The 20,266-nt window shown below is 32.9% G+C and overlaps 1 long non-coding RNA gene and 2 pseudogenes across 1 annotated transcript in view; all 3 read right to left on the bottom strand.

The window, feature by feature from the left end:
- LOC138698337 (uncharacterized) overlaps positions 1–14,504 on the bottom strand; it is a 52,039-nt gene extending 37,535 nt beyond the window's left edge. The window contains exon 1 of the long non-coding RNA XR_011331836.1: positions 14,451–14,504. This is a non-coding gene — a long non-coding RNA (uncharacterized lncRNA). The remainder of the gene's footprint in view (positions 1–14,450) is intronic.
- LOC138698765 (NADH-ubiquinone oxidoreductase chain 1-like) lies at positions 12,907–14,135 on the bottom strand (annotated as a pseudogene).
- Positions 14,505–16,520: 2,016 nt separating the features above from the next.
- Positions 16,521–17,392, bottom strand: LOC138698961 (NADH-ubiquinone oxidoreductase chain 1-like; annotated as a pseudogene).
- Between the last annotated feature and the right edge of the window lie 2,874 nt (positions 17,393–20,266).

The raw sequence follows: 20,266 nt of genomic DNA on the forward strand, positions 1-20,266 counted from the left end.
TGGTTTATGAATACGAAAAACGATGATCATCCACCGGAAACCCGTGCTAAAAATGTCTATGAATACGGCCCTTAGTTTCTAATAATCGTCGAGAAACTGCTACAAAAGTTTGCCGATTAGGTAACCTTTCCGGAAAACGTTTACGGTACATCCTTCTTGCCTCACTTTAATTACGACGACTTTCTCCATAAATTAATAACATACGATATTCCTAAATTGTTAATGATATTGTAAGTTGTTTATCAAATATCCTGTACTGATCTGTCATCCGCATGTGGACAGGGAGCTTGAACTCAGCTGATATGTACGTAAGTCTGTGCAGAGTTCTGCCTGCTCAACAAGTTGCCACGTCTCTCACGCCAGAATATTAACAAATTTAAGCATATATTATTTAATTTAACGAAAACGTAATAGAACACAAATATTTATTTAAACTAATATTAACTCTTTGCTAGATATACCTACTGATGTAATTGTTTTCGTAATTTTACTAACCATATAAGCGGTATAACGCAAATAAAATAAGAAAACAAATATTTTTTCTGGGAAAACTATCAAGTTTTGACCATACGTCGTATGGACATTTTTGATCCTGTGGGTAGACCGTACCCGACGACTGTGAAAAGGACGGCACTCATACCCCTTACACCGTATACCAGTAACAAAAAATAGTAGGGTACTTTCGAAAAAGTAACAAAAAAACTTGTAAAATTATGTAGCAACATGAATTAGAACGCGAAGCCTTAGGCTTACAAAATACAAACTGTATGAAACAAGTTACACAAAATCTTCCGTAAGTCAACTTCAAGAGATCATTCAACAGTTAAACAGAGTAAGGAAAGCTGTTGTTAAATATAGACAGACTCAACTTACAGCAAATAGTATTTATCATAATTACACCAAATTAATATCTGTATAGACGTTACACACCATCTTTGGGATTTTCTCAAATCTCCTGTCACTTTTTAAGCTGTCCCGATCTCGAACGTCTAGTGCGCACCACTTCAATTGTTTGCAGTTGTGGGGGACAAAAATGTCCTTGCGATTGTCTCGACTCTTGAGCATTCTTGGACCCTTGTTACTCAAACAACCAGTCGGCACAACTGCGAACCATTGTCCTATGGCGTGCGCCTCGAGAGTTCGCCCATATATACACGAAAATGAACGTCAGCACTATCAGTTTAAAATGATTTGTAGGAGCAAAAGGGAGGGAAGTTATAAAAGTTCAAAGGGAAATGTATTTTACCGCAGCTCGCTACATATATTCCGTTCGATGCGAGAGGGACGGGAAGAAAGTAAGGTCTGTAGAGATAACAGTCTTCGGCCCGCTTTCGCTACAGCAGTGAAGCTAACGTTAAGGCTAAAAATAACTCCAAGTCGGAAATAATAATTCGGTTCACCGCGTTTCAAAGAGCTGCAGGTCTGTTTTTAAACAAAATCCTAACTCTGGCTAGAACTTTCGAATTCAACTGTGCACTGTACAAAGCATGTTGATGGACTACGAGCAGGAAGTACGTACGGTGCGTCCACTTCTATAAGGTGGCCCGCATTTACTTATCCACCAGCAGATAGACTTTCGCTTACTACGGCAGTTCTACATAAATTGGAGAATATACAATTACATGTACTGTCATCCTCTGAGGAATTTAGGGCTGAGAGGAATGCGGTTACGACTAGTCTAGCGCGGTACTGGAGTGGGAGGGAACAGTGGCATCGCCAGTCTGGAAGGAAGTACAATCATACTGGAAACATTCGCCCAATTTACGAGAGCAGTACGCCTATTAGTTTCCTAACGTATTTTTGGCGAGATAGAGATACAACCATTTGCACTTACGTGTTCAGAGAAGGACATTATTGCAGAACATTTTATTTATTTATTTAGTCTATTATTTCTTTATTCTGGTGAAGTTAAGGCCATCACACCATCAGAAATACAAATACAATAAAATAAATAAACATAAAAATCATAATAAAACTACAATAATATAAATGAAAAGAATCATCCTATAAAATTTAGTGATTAGTAGAATTGAATTAAATTTGTAAAGTAATCAATTTAGAAATAATAATAATAATAATAATAATAATAATATTATTATTATTATTATTATTATTATTAAACTGCCCCCCCATTGAGAGTAGCCTTTACGCATTCAGTATATCCTAAAAAAAATTATTATACATATGTAAACATAGATATTAAGTTTTAAAAAAGGGAAACAAAGAAAAGGGCGTCAAAAATTACAATTGCTATTAATGTGGCACCATGTGATTAATTAGGATTTGGCTGGATTTTTTAACACAATTATCACAATGTCATCCCTCAGAGATGTTGGCAGAGCAAACTGCCGCCGAAATTCTTTGAAAAAAGCTAGTATAGTCACTCGAGCACCTATGAGCAAGCCGAATACCTCAACGTGAATTAAGGCATATTTCAGCTTGAAATAGTTGACTGTAGGCTCATAGATCGACTTCTTCTCAAGGTGGACCTCGGCTGACTGATGACATTCTACTTCAAAACGTATCGTGGGGTCCACAATGATGCCCTGTTTAGTGTCAGCATTGTACGCTAAAATATCTACTCGTCTCGTTGACCCATTTTCCACAGCATGTTTCCTTAAAAGTGACTTGTAACGGTGAAATATTTAATATGAGTAATTCATATAATGTTAACATAGCTAACATCAGGGAAATGTTTGAGCAAAAATTGCAAAAATATTATTTAATATATTTATAAAAAAAAATCACATAGGCCTAGGTAAGCAATATGTATATGAAATATTCACACACTACTACAAACTGAAGACTGCATATTTTTGGACGATTAATACTTCCCACTCAGCTCTGCTCGGCTTAGCTGTAGCAACAAAAGAATCTACCTGCAATCCCCCCGCATCGATGGCAAGAATACCTCAGGTCCCAGTACTAAACTCGTTGGAGGAAGACAGTACATAATTCAGTATTAAAAAAAAAAAAAAAACAAAAGTTAATTATAAGTAAACTCATTGGAATATCAAAGTAAAAATTTGTGTATTGCACATTGTAACAAATCTGTGATAAACGTTTCAGATTATTTGGTATAAAAATGCATGTCAGAAATTTCACAGATCCATAACCTTAGCCACCGGCGTAGCTCAGTCGGCTAAGGCGCTTGCCTGCCGATTCGGAGTTGCGTTCGGGCGCGGGTTCGATTCCCGCTTGGGCTGATTACCTGGTTGGGTTTTTCCGAGGTTTTTCCCAACCATAAGGCAAATGTCAGGTAATCCATGGCGAATCCTCGGCCTCATCTCGCCAAATACCATCTCGCTATCACCAATCCCATCGACGCTAAATAACCTTGTAGTTGATACAGCGTCGTTAAATAACCAAGTAAAATAAAAAAATACTACAAGGAAAAAGTGCCTAACATCGACTGGCGCTAACGTTCCTTAACCACCTAATAATATACAAATTTGCCTATTTTCGATGAGAAAGGCGCAGATGACTCATTATAGTATAAAAGTGTTACGCGTAAACTTGCGTTGACATCTTCTATAAATGGGTACAGAAATTTCGAGAGCAGTCTATAAAATGCAGGGTTACATCAACTAAAACGGGACAAGTGAATCCTACTGTAGATACGAGAATGTTACACCGATTGTGTAAGTCCGTGTGTTCCTCTTCTTGGAACGATTTAATAAGACAGTAATGCGGAATTGGTGAAATTCTGATAGGCAAACAGAAACATCCCGAGAAAAACTGCCCGTCACCTTGAAATATACATGGAGAGTTGAACTAATTCACACTTCAGCCTCCAATTCGGGTCCATTGTCCCACTTCCAGAATTGAATCTTGGCATGATCGAGAAACGACCGGTTAATTTAGCTTGAAGCCCTCCTATTCGGGGATATGATTCTCGTATTTACTGTAAATCTATTACATGTGCCTCTATTTATTCTGCGAATCTATGTAAGGATTTTTATCACCATTAAGAATTAATCGCTTTCGACAGTATTTGAACGAGCGAACTCGAATGCATTGGAAGGCACGCTAACCATTAGACCACCGAGGACGATCTGTCTATCGTTTTGTCTGTAAAAATTTCAAACTCAACTTACCAGGATTTTAACAAGAGTTTTCGCTGTATAGTTGATGTATTAGCCATCTACCCAACGCTAAGTCAGTATACCCTAATATATTTGGTTTAATAATAAAATTATTTACCGATTTTAATGAAATTCGTATTTTACCAACAATATTTTCGAGCACTGGTTACTCACAAGTTATGTGAGGTATTTTGCGAGAACAGCGAACAATACAGCATGCTATATGTGGTTTATTGTCATAGACTAATTAAACATTCTCTTACGATTATTACAGTTGAAATACTTCGATATAAGTTTCCGTTGACTCGTGGAACATCAAGAACAGGGGCTGAAATCACGAGTACACTGGCGAAGACATGAAACTTTGCAGTTAACTGGAAGACCGCACATTGCGAACAAACGCTCTGCGTCGTCTTTTGTTAGCCAAAGCTTTGTTTCCTTGCTATATCAAACTCGTAATAAGTCGCTAAGTCTTTTGGAACAGCTTCTGCAAAGGCTTCTCGGTGAAAACGTCTAAAAATGTTCTGTTTCTGACAGCAATAATTGCTTCCTTTGGAGACAGGTTCAAGACAATGACAAATAGGTAGAAGATAGGAATGAGAGCGTAAAAACAAAACAGAAACAAGGGGAAATGAAATGAATGCTAAACTGTCAGTTTGGATTTTTCCATTATGTCGGGCAGTTGGTATCTACACGTTCTCTATGGCCTCGCTGATTTATTTCAACACTCCTCTAGGGAAATATTTTTATGGCGATAGCGCAGAAATACTGTAAAGTGTAAGAGAATAAATAGCACGCGCTTCTCCTTTGCATTCAGAAAGATTGATACTTTCTGAGGAAAGGAAATGGAATGGAAATAAAGAAGCAAACACGAAAAAAGACAGGAAGAAAGAGAAGAAATTAAGGGACACTAAATGAAGTAAAGCACACAAAAAGAGAAGATAGAGAGCGAATAGCAGAAAGACGAAACGAAGGAAAGATAAAGTAATACTGAGGGACGAAGAGAAGAAGACGATATTAAAAAAGAAAGAATGAGAGAAACGAATAAAAAATAAAGAAGAAAGAAAGAAATTATAGAAGGGAACAGAAGAAAAATGAGAAAAAAATGAAAATATAACTAAGGGAGGGAGAGGGAGGGAGGGAAGGAGGGGGAGTGGGAGCGGGAGGGGGAGAGATTTTTTTTGTAAGTGAGTGAGTGAGTGAGTGAGTGAGTGAGTGAGTGAGTCAGTGAGTGAGTGAGTGAGTGAGTGAGTGAGTGAGTGAGTGAGTATGTATGTGTTTTTTTTACAGAATATATTTCAACTTGCCCCATTACATTGGTTGTAATATTTGACATTTCTAAATAATTACATTTTTAAAATCGCGAATTTACCAATTGCGTAATCAATAAATATATTTGTGATAAGATATACGAGTATAATAGAACCATAGTTAAATACCATCCAAATTATGAATCGCTATACCTTCCTACTTACAAATTTACGAATTACATAAGCAATATTAATTCAAGATTGTTTCCCTAGTTACAAATTTTCAATTTATTTGCAATAAAGACACATAAACGATAGTATACCTGTAGAAAAAAAATTAAAAAAGAGTGAGTGAGTGAGTGAGTGAGTGAGTGAGTGAGTGAGTGAGTGAGTGAGTGAGTGAGTGAGTGAGTGAGTGAGTGAGTGAGTGAGTGAGTGAGTGAGTGAGTGAGTGAGTGAGTGAGTGAGCGAGCGTGCGTGCGTGCGTGCGTGGAAAGTAACGGAAAACTACTGGATTTATCTTTCCCAAGAAAAACTGCAAACATGGCACTGGCTGAGAAGGATTTGTCTACTCTAAAGAATGCACAGGAAGAAATGGTGAACGAAAGAAAAGTTTGGGGCAGAAGAAGATATCACATGATGGACGACATTAAGAGATATGGATAGTATGCGGAAACTAAAAGGGACGTACAAAATATAAAATATTGGAGAATGCTGGGTTTGCAGTGAAAGACCTGCCCTTGGGCTAAAAAACATAAATGAATTAATTCTTTCTTTAAGTCAGTCACACACAAATACATTTTTACTCAATAACAAACTGATACTAAAAGCACATCGGTTCTTCTCTCTCATCATTAGCAGTATCCCCATCATGGACACTCACATTGACGTGATTATCACCCAGTACTTTGGTTGATTCCGTGAGAGCTTAGGTTTAGAGGTGAAGGAATTTATTTTGTACGACTCCGCTCTATTTTCCTTTGTTTTCTGCCTTTTCCAATTGTTTATAGGTCAAATGTAATGAATAATCTACAACGAAGATATATTCAATGAGTAAATTAGGTGCAAACATTCTTTTAATAGTCATGTGAACCAGGAGCTGCCCGAAGTGGACTGGACTCACACATTCATGCTAGAGGAGATTGGTCATTTTTGTGTCTATGGCTGTACACTGTGGTAATGAGCAATGAACAGCAAGATGTACTGCATGAATATCATATAAATTAAATGATGAATTATATTAGGCGTATGTATTGTCTTGAACATATAGCGCCTCTTTCATTTTAATTGACTTTTTTGCCTGTCTATTGTGTTTTTTTATGTATTAATTGCCTTTTATGCCTGATTATTCCAAGTAATGTATATAAATTATTTTAAGTAAAGTATAATCCAGGATCTAGTGATACCATCTAAATCTATCTTTATGTCTCCAGCACAGAAGTATCGTTACAAAAGACCGCATGATATACAGGTAGGACAACAATAATTTTATTCGGACCTCTCTTTCTTAAAGGATTACAAGCCAATAGTCCTGACCCCACTTGATATGCACGCACAATAGTCTACAGAAGCTATTATTTTTACAATTTTCTGTTCAATAGTTTGGTTCTACAGTATCTCTCTTTATTTAACAAGAAAGAAAGGAATAAGCTTATAATCTCATTACCAATCATTAATGTTTTAATGTTTGCATCACTTTTAAATAGTGATTTTTGTAAACATAAAAATAATATGAGGAATGATTACTAATATATTACCACTGCTTGGATATGTTTATATGATTAAATCACAAAATAATATAAATGTTTTACAATTGTTATTACGTGGTTTATGGGCACAAACGTCAAGGTATATTTGACTACTAAAGAAATGTTTTTAATTGGCCTACGCAAGACTCGCTAAATTATATCCGCTCCTCAACAAGACGTCATCTCTAAAGCTACAAAATTGCATGCTACTTTACACATCTCTATTACGACCTCTACTGCTTTATGCCTGTCCTGTCTGGGGAGGAGCTGCAATAAGTGAAATTAAACACATCCAGTCACTTCAAAATAAAATCCTACGAATTTCACTCAATTCTCCTTGGTTTTTCCGTAACAGCCAACTACACAGAGAAACTGGTATTGACACAATCAAACAGTTTATTCATTCACAAGCTAAGAAGTTCTATAACAAACTAGAAAATATCCCAGGTGCCATCCATTACTCTCTCGGAAGGAAATCCTAATTTCCCACCAGAATCAAAAGCCGACTTCCAATGGACCTCATATTATAATCAAAATTTATCATCACACCAACCTATGTAATCAATTATTTATTAACAATTATTTTTGTTCATTGAGGAGCCCAATCTAGGCTGCCCTCAATTCAGTGTCATATATTGTATTTATATTTTTTAGAAATGATTTGTATAGCGCTAATTGCGCTGATCGATCAATAAATTGTTGAAAAAAATTGTTGTAGAAAAAAATTGGTCAAGAAACAGACACTTCGGTTTCATTCCATTCATAAATATTGTTACCCCATTAAAAGATAATAGTATTTAACGTCAATTGTATAGATGTACTTATTTTTATAAAAAAAAATCCCTTAACACATTACTCTTCGGAAATGACTAGATTTTGTTTGCCGACACCGAGAATTATCTTCAACAATCTGTCCTCACTTAGAACAGTCATAATATAAATATCTCCATAAAGACCGAGGACCTCATTTTTAAGGAAGCTGGTAATATCATAGCTAAGGCTGTAATAAATAATAACATCTTAGAAGAAATATGGCGATATAGTTATTTAGCTGACTCATTTCTCTCTTTGGGTCTGTGGATATGGTAGTTATACTTAGTATCTATACCACTTGCCTTTTGAACTGAAGTCATTATCTAAAATTTTTTCCCTGAGGAGATGTTCTGGTGACCTGTTGAGGACGCTGACCACAGTTCTCAGAAGTGTGCTCCAGTATTCGTTGTGAAATGGTACTATCACACTCACTGTCGGTAGTTTTGCCAGATATTTCTTGTCTCTATAAAGGAGAATATAAAGTTTAAATACTTAAAAATCACTGTTCTTTTCCTCACCTCCAGACAAACGCTTTTACAACACAAGGCGAGGAGGAAGAACAGAAATACTAAAAAGAGTAATATAAAGACGACGAAAAGCAGAAAGGAAAGGAGAGAGAATATAAAGACAAAGAAGAACAGAAACGCGAGGAAAAAGAAAGAAAAACGAAGAGAAACAGAAAGGCTACGAGGAAGAATACAAAGAGCAGGAGGAATAAAAAACTAAGAGGAAGCAGAGAATAATGAGTCTGAAAGAATAGAAAGGCGAGCAGGAAAACGGAAATACGAAGAGGAAGAAAAGAAAGACGAGAAAATATGAAAAAGTTAAGAGGAAAAACAATACGTCCAGAAGTACAGTAATAGAAAAACGGACAGAAAGACGAGAAAAAAGAATAAAAAGAAGAAGAGGAATAGAAATACGACGAGGAAGAGCAGAAAACCTAAGAGGAAAAGCAGAAAAACAAGAAGAATGGGAAGGCGAGGAGTAATATTAAGAGGAGGAAGCACAGAAGAATGAGGAGTCCAGAAAAACAAAGAGGAAGAACAGAAAGGCGAGGAGGAAGAACAGAAAGACGAGTGTGCTAAAATAAGAGCGTGTATTGAAATTATCCAGGTTTTCCTTAACTTACAATTTAGTACTAAATATGAAAAAAGGAAGGGAGAGCCAATATCCTGCAGGCTCTATTTCTTAGGTGCTGATGATATTTATAGGTTGAAAATCAGTCTGTACTGTATTGTGAGCTTTCTTGCCTGTTTTCGTGAAAGCAAGGTAGAAGGTCACGCATACTTATGTACCGATAAAATGCAGAATGTTAGATTCTATTTCAAACCAGACTTTCGATATTTAAGTCTGTATTGTTCATCTCTTGCTTGTAGTTCATTTGTGTTTTTACAGCACTTGACCATTATCTTAACAAACGTGGTTCACGTACAAGAATGTGAGAAATTTTATGGTGTGATTAAAGCAATTTTCAGTCTCAAATATTCGAACTTCACTACTGGCACAAATAAATTTCCAGTTCCAGAGTAGTCGGTCTAAGACTAACATAAGCGTGCTTGTAATGATTTTGCAAGCTCTATTATTAAAATTGTTATTATTATTATTATTATTATTATTATTATTATTATTATTATTATTGTTGTTGTTGTTGTTGTTGTTGTTGTATTTGTAGAGACTTTTTAGTAAGAAGATGTCCTTCCAACATGTTACTAGCCTAGTGGAAGTAAGTCCAGTGATGGGGTTCCCACCTATAGCCTCTGGATAGGCATGGGAGTACAGCATTTCCTCTGTACTAGATGTAATGGTTATCCCGCCATGACTCGGTCTCCAGATGATGGTATTGTGTTTATGACAACTTCAGAAGATAATTTACAACGTTTGCTTTACAACTTTAATCAAATGGCAGAAATTGCATGCCTGACAAGCAGGAAAAACTTCCTAACATGCAGCAAAACAATCACCATAACATATCCGAAGGCCGTGGCATCTCTCTCTTTCCATACCATTGCAATACTCATTCGTCTTTAACATCAGAAGTTCGCCATTGCGAGAGAACGAATCAATAATTTTATTTCCTTTAAAATATAAATACATTAGAGATTCTCGAGGGACTGTCTAAAAAATCTTGCATGAAACTCGTGCAAAATCAGCGTTTTAAGCACTCACCGTGTTGTTCAACCCCCCTTCGGGTCTGTGGACAATCTTCACCTCTCGTACTTAAAACGCTATCATTTCACAACTTTTTGCATAAATAGCTGTATTATTTTTGATACCATTACCTTTTAAACAAATTTACGAACACACATCTTGTGAACATGTCTACATTACACTTTCCAGTTGCAACAAATAATTTTGCATTGTTTCTGTTACATTTACGCTTTAAGAGTAACTGTTTTAATACTTGTATTAATAGTAAATCAGTTTATGAATAGGTATTTTGCAAGGCTGCTACAAGACGCGTACTTCGCCTTATACCTGAGCACCGCGGGGATAGGGTACAACGAGATAGAAGTAGAATATAGAGTGGCGTGCACGTCTGTATCAGCGCTCCTGATGGTACTAGCAGAGCGGGTAAATAAAATTCACCAGCCCTGGTACTAGCTTGAACTGCCGACCGCCATGTTTTAGCTGGTTAGCTCGCTTTAGCAGAAGGAGATGTATAAGCACGTGGAGATTTTTAAATCTCGTAATTAAGATGACTTTTGTGTGTTCTGCTTATAATTGTAGCAACCGAAGCTACAAAACAAACAATATGTCATATTTTAAGTCAGTAGTCTGCCATAATTTGATGTCACTATACATATCATAACAGTTATTGATAGAAAGATTCTGTAACATGTTCATTCTTTTTACAGATTCCCACTGAAAAATGATTTGTTAACTAAGCTGTGGGTTTCTCTAATGAAGAGAGAGAAATGGTTTCCCACAACACATAGTGTTTTGTGTTCCGCACATTTCGATACTGAACACATGTAGCCTATTTTCTAAACGAGAGGAGACGTTTGTTCCCCAATGCAGTACCAAATATATTCGATTTTCCATCTCATTTAAAAAGTAAAGAGACTTCTAGGCTTCCACCGAAGAAGCTTTCTCTTCTGTGGCACAGGAAAATTCAGTAGAACATCACCAGCCACCAGAATTCAGGTCTGTATTACATACTGGCATAAATATGACTTCAAGTAGCCTATGTCTGTCCGACGAAACTGAAGTATTGGTAAAAATGAGGTATAAGAGTTATTGAGAAATAAAATAAGATTCACAAGATACTACTATCCTGGACTACCTCTTCCGTCTCATCCTACAGGAACCAAGACCACTTTTGTATTTGTTTCACATTTTAAAGCTTTAATGTTCATATAAGGTATAAGGAAAAAATGTTGCGTGGGTTTCCTTCCCACTGGTAAAAATGGGATATATGAGATACTGCAACATAAAATAAGATTCACAAGATGCAACAATCTTTTCAGCCTCGTCCTATAGCAACCACGCCCATTTGTATCCACATCTTTAATTTTCGATATTAACATAAGATGTATGGAATAAACGGTTGCTGCATGGGTTTCCTGACAGCTGTTAAAATAAAGAAGTGTTAGTAATGGAATATGTGGGTTAATGCGATATAAAATAAGATTCATAAGATGCAATATGTTCTATACAGTCACTTTCCGTATTATCCTATAGGAACAACGCCCATTTGTTGACCAGTTAAAACATGGCGGACATAGGTTCAAAAGTTTTCAAATATGGCGATGCGATCGCCACTCTATATTCTTATTTATAGCTCGTTGATGGGGTATAAGGGCAGTCTCCTCGTGACTGCCATCAGAGTTGCAGGGAAGAGCGTTTCCGTCTTTGGCAAGTGTTAGTGAATTCACAGCGATGTAGCAATATTTCCTAGAAACAAAATCGATTTGTTATTAAACGAAAACAAAAGACGATTCTATTCCTCTTATCTTAAGGCTATAGTAAGTGTAATTACTGTTACTAAACTGTTTTTATAATGTACGTTTTCTTACCATCATTCACAGTAGAGAGTCGGCCTCCGTAGCGTAGTTGTATAGCACTGGCCTTCTATGCTCGAGGTTGTGGCTTCGATCCCGGCCCAGGTCGACGATATTTAATTGTGTTTCAATGCGATAGGCCAATGTCAGTAGATTTACTGACATGTAAAAGAGATGCAGCTCTTTGCTTGTTTAATTCTCTATGAACTGAAACAACCCAGAACTCACCACGTGGAGGTGGCTGCATGTCGAGTTCCGCCCTGCCCATCCCAACCTCCCTACCATGTGGGCAAGTGCATTCCAAGATCCGATCCGATCCGATCCGAACCGATCCGATCCGAACCGATCCTATCCGATACGATACGATCCGATCCGATACGATACGATACGAAACGATCCGATCCGATACGATACGATACGATCCGATACGTTACGATACGATCCGATCCGATACGATACGATACGATAAGATCCGATACGATCCGATACGATACGATACGATCCGATCCGATACGATACGATCCGATACGATACGAAACGTACGATACGATACGATCCGATCCGATCCGATCCGATACGATACGATACGACACGACACGACACGACCCGACCCGACCCGATCCGATACGATACGATACGATACGATACGATACGATCCGATCAGATCCGATCCGATCCGATACGATCCGATCCGATCCGATCCGATACGATCCGATACGATACGATACGATACGATACGATACGATACGATCCGATCCGATACGATACCATACGATACGATACGATACGATACGATAAGATACGATCCGATACGATACGATACGATCCGATCCGATCCGATACGACACGACACGACCCGACCCGATCCGATCCTTTCCGATCCGATCCGATCCGATAATAATAACATTTTGAGATAATTTAAATACTTAAAGTTAAAAAGCTTTAAAGAAAATTATGTGTTTTGAAAGCATAAGACAGAAGTTAAAATCTTCTATTAACTTTACTTAAATTAATAATAAAATAAATAAATCTTAATACCCAAGAACAACAGTCAATAATTTAATGATAAGGGTAAAAAATCTCCTCCGAGCAAAATATATCAACCTATCATAAAGAAAACGCGGTATTGTACCACGAACCCAAATAAACATAAAAGAAAGAAAAGAAAGCCTAAAATAAAAAAAATATAGAATTAATATCACTACCCAAAAAAATGATACAAAATAATATTCTCATAAACAAAATACTAGCATATTTAGCCAAACAAATTAATTCAAAACCACCAATTCTATATTCAATATTAAAACCTGAAACCAATTCTGATTCACCCTCAGCAAAATCAAAAGGAGTGCGATTGGTTTCAGCCAAACATGAAGTAAACCAAATTATTGATAAAGGAAATGTAAAACAAATTATTCAAATGTAAATCTGAAAATCATAAAATATTATTAAATTATAGCTACCTACTAAAAATACAAAAGACAACAAAATTAAAGCCAATCTAACTTCATAAGAAATTATCTGAGCAACAGTGCGTAATCACCCTAATAATGCATAATTAGAATTAGATGACCAACTAGCATTTATAACAGTATATACACCCAAACTACTACAACAAAGAAAATATAATAAACCCAACTCAAAAGAAATAAAACCAGTAAAGTAAGGAATTACAAATCATACTAATAAGGACAAAAAAAATCTAAAAACTGGAGCAAAATAATAACATAAATAATTAGACAAGAGAGGAAATGTCTGCTCCCTAGTAAAAAGTTTAATTGCATATCTAAAAGGGGGCAAAATACCAATAAAACCAACCTTATTCGGACCTTTACGAATGTGAATATACCCGAAATCTTTACGCTCCAACAAGGTTAAAAACGCAACACCAACTATAACAAAAATAACTAGTAAAATAAAAATAATAAATAAACCAAAAATCTCCCTAAACATAAATATTATTTATAGAATAAATCTATATTCAAAGATTCTAAATCCATTGCACTTTATCTGCCACAACAGTAGCAATTAATAATAATCTTAAACAAAAAATTATTCCAAATATCTGGTCCTCTCGTACTAAGATATAAAATTTATTATAGATAGAAACCGACCTGGCTCTCGCCGGTCTGAACTTAGATCATGTAATATTTTAAAGGTCGAACAGACCTAAACAAATTGAAATTCTACACCCAAATTAAATCAACATCGAGGTCGCAAACCCATTTATCAATGAGAACCCTCAAAAAAGATTATGCTGTTATCCATAAGGTAATTTAATCTTATAATCAACAAAATTGGATCAAGTATTCATAAATAAATGTATATTAAATAAAAAGAGTTAATTAATTCTTCCCATTACCGGTTCAAAATATATCATATTTTAAATAAAATAAACAAACAAAATAAATAAAATAATATATATATACTCTATACGGTCTTCTAGTCTTAGAAATAAATTTAAGCTTTTTAAATTAAAATTTGAATTCAACAAAAATAATAAGGATCAGTATATTCCTCGTCCAACCATTCATTCCAGTCCACAATTACTACCTTTGCACGGTCAAAATACCGCGGCCCTTCAAAACTAATCAGTGGGCAGGTCATATTTCAGATTAAAATACAAGAAAAGATGTTTTTGATAAACATGCAAGAATAAATTTACTTGCCTAGTTCCTTTTAAAATATTAACAAAAATTTTATAATACAATTACAAAATTACTAATTCCATCATAATTACAAATAAATAATAATTTAATAACAAATTCCAATAAAACAATTAAATATTAATAAATAATAATCTAAAAAAAAATAAAATAAAATTTTAATAAACTTAAAATGATAGTTATTATAAAACCAACTTAATAAAAATTTATAAAAATATGTTAGAGAGCCTACCCCACATAACATTAATATTAATAAAATAAAAACTAAAAAGATAGAAATATAATAATATATGAATTAAATTCATTTCTTGAAAAGCCAGAAACCATTGAAGCCGAATAACATTTCACTACTAAATAATAATTATTAATAATTATAAAACGGTAACTAAAATAATTAATTAGATCCTTCAAAATCGGGAAACATAAAGTTTATAATATAATTTAATAAACCCTGATACACAAGGTACAACAAAAATCTACTTTTATAAATTAATCATATAACCTTCACAGTAAAAATAAACTGTAATTGAAAAAATTTAATCAACAACAATATACAAAAACAATTAATTAATTTTAACCTAAAAATAAAATGAAAAAAATATATAATATTTCAGATTATATCGAATTACACGATAAAATTAATCAGTGTAAATTAAATTCTTAACTTAAAGATTTAATCCGTATTAAATTATCATCCCAGCCACACCTTCCGGTACAACCACTATGTCACGACTTATCTCAACTAATAAATAATAAGAGCGACGGGCGATGTGTACATATTATTGTAGAGCCCAAATCACTATTACAATCTGCAAAAAATTACAATTAAATCCAACTTCATAATAAAATTTCAAATAATAATCCAATAATAAACGTAAATGTAATCCATCTCCACCAAAACATAAACTGCACCTTGACCTGAAATAATTTATAAAATTAAATTAAGAAAATTTCATTAACCCTAAGAAGATTTTCATTATAATGGCGGTATAATTATATTAATCTTGGTAAGGTTCAACGCGGACTATCGATTAAGGGACAGATTCCTCTAAAAGACTAAAATACCGCCAAATTCTTTAAGTTTCAAGACCCTAACTAGTACTACTCAAGTTAAAAATAATTTATATCTAAAATAATAGGGTATCTAATCCTACTTTAAAACAAAAAATTTCATAGCCTCAAATAAAGTAAAGCTATAATAAATATTAAGATTTCACCCAAAAATAATAAAATAACCTCTAACAAAATTCTTAACTACTTTAACTAAAAAGATTTACTTATATTCATTGTATAACCGCGGATGCTGGCACAAATTTTACCAATAATAAATAAAAATTACCAAATCAAATTCCCATAAATTTACAAAACTTATTACTGCGAAAGAACAACAAATTAAGTAATCATTCAGATAAAAATAATTAAATAACGCAAAAACTTACATATAAAATAATTAAAAGCAAATAAATAAGCAAGAATAAAACTCATTAAATAAACACTAAAACAGTAATTGGACTTAAACACAAAAATAAAGATTATATAAAATGAAAAACATGTAAAACCCGAATTTCTCCATACATTTCAACCAACTCACAAAGTATCCTCAACACAACTCCTACATCAACTCTTAAACTCTTAAATAAACATATAAAACTACGGGACAAATAGAAAAAAATGAGGCATTGACCACTAGTTTATAATAAAATTATCTCTTCTCTTTAATAGTAACAGTATAACTACAGATCTCATATTTTTTTCCGATCCGATCCCCGATCCGATCCGATCCGATCCGATCCGATCTAAATAATTATATTTAAAAAGCTTTAAAGAAAAGTATATGTTTTGAAAGCATAAGAATGAAGTTAAAATCTTCTATTAACTTTACTTAAATTAATAATAAAATAAATAAATCTTAATACCCAACAAAAACAGTCAATAATTTAATGATAAGGGTAAAAAATCACCTCCGAGCAAAATATATCAACCTATCATAAAGAAAACGCGGTATTGTACCACGAACCCAAATAAACATAAAAGAAAGAAAAGAAAGCCTAAAATAAAAAAATATAGAATTAATATCACTACCCAAAAAAATGATACAAAATAATATTCTCATAAACAAAATACTAGCATATTCAGCCAAACAAATTAATTGAAAACCACCACTTCTATATTCAACATTAAAACCTGAAACCAATTCTGATTCACCCTCAGCAAAATCAAAAGGAGTGCGATTGGTTTCAGCCAAACATGAAGTAAACCAAATTATTGATAAAAGAAATGTAAAACAATTTATTCAAATGTAAATCTGAAAATCATAAAATATTATTAAATTATAGCTACCTACTAAAAATACAAAAGACAACAAAATTAAAGCCAATCTAACTTCATAAGAAATTGTCTGAGCAACAGTGCGTAATCACCCTAATAATGCATAATTAGAATTAGATGACCAACTAGCAATTATAACAGTATATACACCCAAACTAGTACAACAAAGAAAAAATAATAAACCCAACACAAAAGAAATAAAACCAGTAAAGTAAGGAATTACTAATCATACTAACAAGGACAAAAATAATCTAAAAACAGGAGCAAAATAATAACATAAATAATTAGACAAGAAAGAAATGTCTACTCCCTAGTAAAAAGTTTAATTTTATCTCTAAAAGAGTGCAAAATTCCAATAACACCAACCTTATTAGGACCTTTACGAATATGAATATACCCGAAAACTTTACGCTCCAACAAGGTTAAAAACGCAACACCAACTATAACAAAAATAACTAGTAAAATAAAAATAATAAATAAACCAAAAATCTCCCTAAACATAAATATTATTTATAGAATAAATCTATATTCAAAGATTCTAAATCCATTGCACTTCTCTGCCAAAACAGTAGCAATAAATAATAATCTTAAACAAAAAATTATTCCAAATATCTGGTCGTCTCGTACTAAGATATAAAATTTATTATAGATAGAAACCGACCTGGCTCTCGCCGGTCTGAACTCACATCATATAAGATTTTAAAGATCGAACAGACCTAAACAAATTGAAATTCTACACCCAAATTAAATCAACATCGAGGTCGCAAACCCATTTATCAATGAGAACCCTCAAAAAAGATTATGCTGTTATCCCTAAGGTAATTTAATCTTATAATCAACAAAATTGGATCAAGTATTCATAAATAAATGTATATTAAACAAAAAGAGTTAATTAATTCTTCCCATCGCCACAACAAAATATATCAAATATTAAATAAAATAAACAAATAAAGTAAATAAAGTAATATATATATAAAGTCTATAGGGTCTTCTAGTCTTAGAAATAACTTCAAGCTTTTCAATTTAAAAATTGAATTCAACAAAAATAATAAGAAACAGTATATTCCTCGTCCAACCATTCATTCCAGTCCACAATTAAAAGACTAATGATTATGCTACCTTTGCACGGTTAAAATACCGCGGCCTTCAGAACTAATCAGTGGGCAGGTCATATTTCATATTAAAATACAAGAAAAGATGTTTTTGATAAACATGCGAGAATAAATTTACTTGCCTAGTTCCTTTTAACATCTTAACAAAAATTTTATAATACAATTACAAAATTACTAATTCCATCATAATTACAAATAAATAATAATTTAATAACAAATTCCAATAAAACAATTAAATATTAATAAATCAAAATCTAAAAAAAATTAAAATAAAATTTTAATAAACTTAAAATGATAGTTATTATAAAACCAAAATAAATCAAAAATTATAATAATATGTTAGAGAGCTCATCCCCCATAACATTAATATTAATAAAATAAAAATTAAAAAGATAGAAATATAATAATATATGAATTAAATTCATTTCTTGAAAAGCCAGAAACCATTGAAGCCGAATAACATTTCACTACTAAATAATAATTATTAATAATTATAAAACAGTAACTAAAATAATTAATTAGATCCTTCAAAATCGGGAAACATAAAGTTTATAATATAATTTAATAAACCCTGATACACAAGGTACAACAAAAATCTACTTTTATAAATTAATCATATAAACTTTACATTAAAAATAAACTATAATTGAAAAAATTTAATCAACAACAATATACAAAAACAATTAATTAATTTAACATAAAAATAAAATGAAAGAAAAATTATATAATATTTCAGATTATATCGAACTACACGATAAAATTAATCAGTGCAAATTAAATTCTTAACTTAAAGATTTAATCCGTATTAAATTATCATCCCAGCCACACCTTCCGGTACAACCACTATGTTACGACTTATCTCAACTAACAAATAATAAGAGCGACGGGCGATGTGTACATATTATTGTAGAGCCCAAATCACTATTACAATCTGCAAAAAATTACAATTAAATCCAATTTCATAATAAAATTTCAAATAATAATCCAATAATAAATATAAATGTAATCCATCTCCACCAAAACATAAACTGCACCTTTACCTGAAATAATTTATAAAATTAAATTAAGAAAATTTAATTAACCCTAAGAAGATTTTCATTATAACGGCGGTATAATTATATTAATCTTGGTAAGGTTCAACGCGGACTATCGATTAAGGGACAGATACCTCTAAAAGATTTCATAGCCTCAAATAAAGTAAAGTCATAATAAATATTAAGACTTCACCCAAAAATAATAAAATAAGCTCTAACAAAACTCTTAACTACTTTAACAAAAAAGATTTACTTATATTCATTCTATAACCGCGGATGCTGGCACAAATTTTACCAATAATAAATAAAAATTACCAAATCAAATTCCCATAAATTTACAAAACTTATTACTGCGAAAGAACAACAAATTACTTAATCATTAAGATAAAAATAATTAAATAACGCAAAAACTCACATATAAAATAATTAAAAGCAAATAAATAAGCAAGAATAAAACTCATTAAATAAACACTAAAACAGATATTGGACTTGAATACAAAAATAAAGATTATATAAAATGAAAAAAATGTAAAACACGAATTTCTCCATACATTTTAACCAACTCACAAAATATTCTCAACACAACTCCTACATCAACTCTTAAACTCTTAAATAAACATATAAAACTACGAGACAAATAAAAAAAATTTAGGCATTGACCACTAGTGTATAATAAAATTATCTCTTCTCTTTAATAGTAACAGTATAACTACAGATCTCATATTTTTTTCCGATCCGATACCCGATCCGATCCGATCCCATCCGATCCCAGATCCGATCGCCGATCCGATCCGATCCGATCCCCGATCCGATTCCCGATCCGATCCCCGATCCGATCCGATAATAATAAATTTTTGAGATAATTCAAATAATTAAAGTTAAAGATCTTTAAAGAAAGGTATATGTTTTGAAAGCATAAGAAAGAAATTAAAATCTTCTATTAACTTTACTTCAATTAATAATAAAATAAATAAATTTTAATACCCAAGAAAAACAGTCAATAATTTAATGATAAGGGTAAAAAATCTCCTCCAAGCCAAATATATCAACCTATCGTAACAAAGACGCGGTATTGTACCACGAACCCAAATAAATATAAAAGAAAGAAAAGAAAGCCTAAAATAAAAAAAATATAGAATTAATATCACTACCCAAAAAAATGATACAAAATAACATTCTCATAAAGAAAATACTAGCATATTCAGCCAAACAAATTAATGCAAAACCAC

This window comes from Periplaneta americana, chromosome 4, assembly GCF_040183065.1.
Source record: "Periplaneta americana isolate PAMFEO1 chromosome 4, P.americana_PAMFEO1_priV1, whole genome shotgun sequence".
Taxonomy (NCBI): Eukaryota; Metazoa; Arthropoda; class Insecta; order Blattodea; family Blattidae; genus Periplaneta; species Periplaneta americana.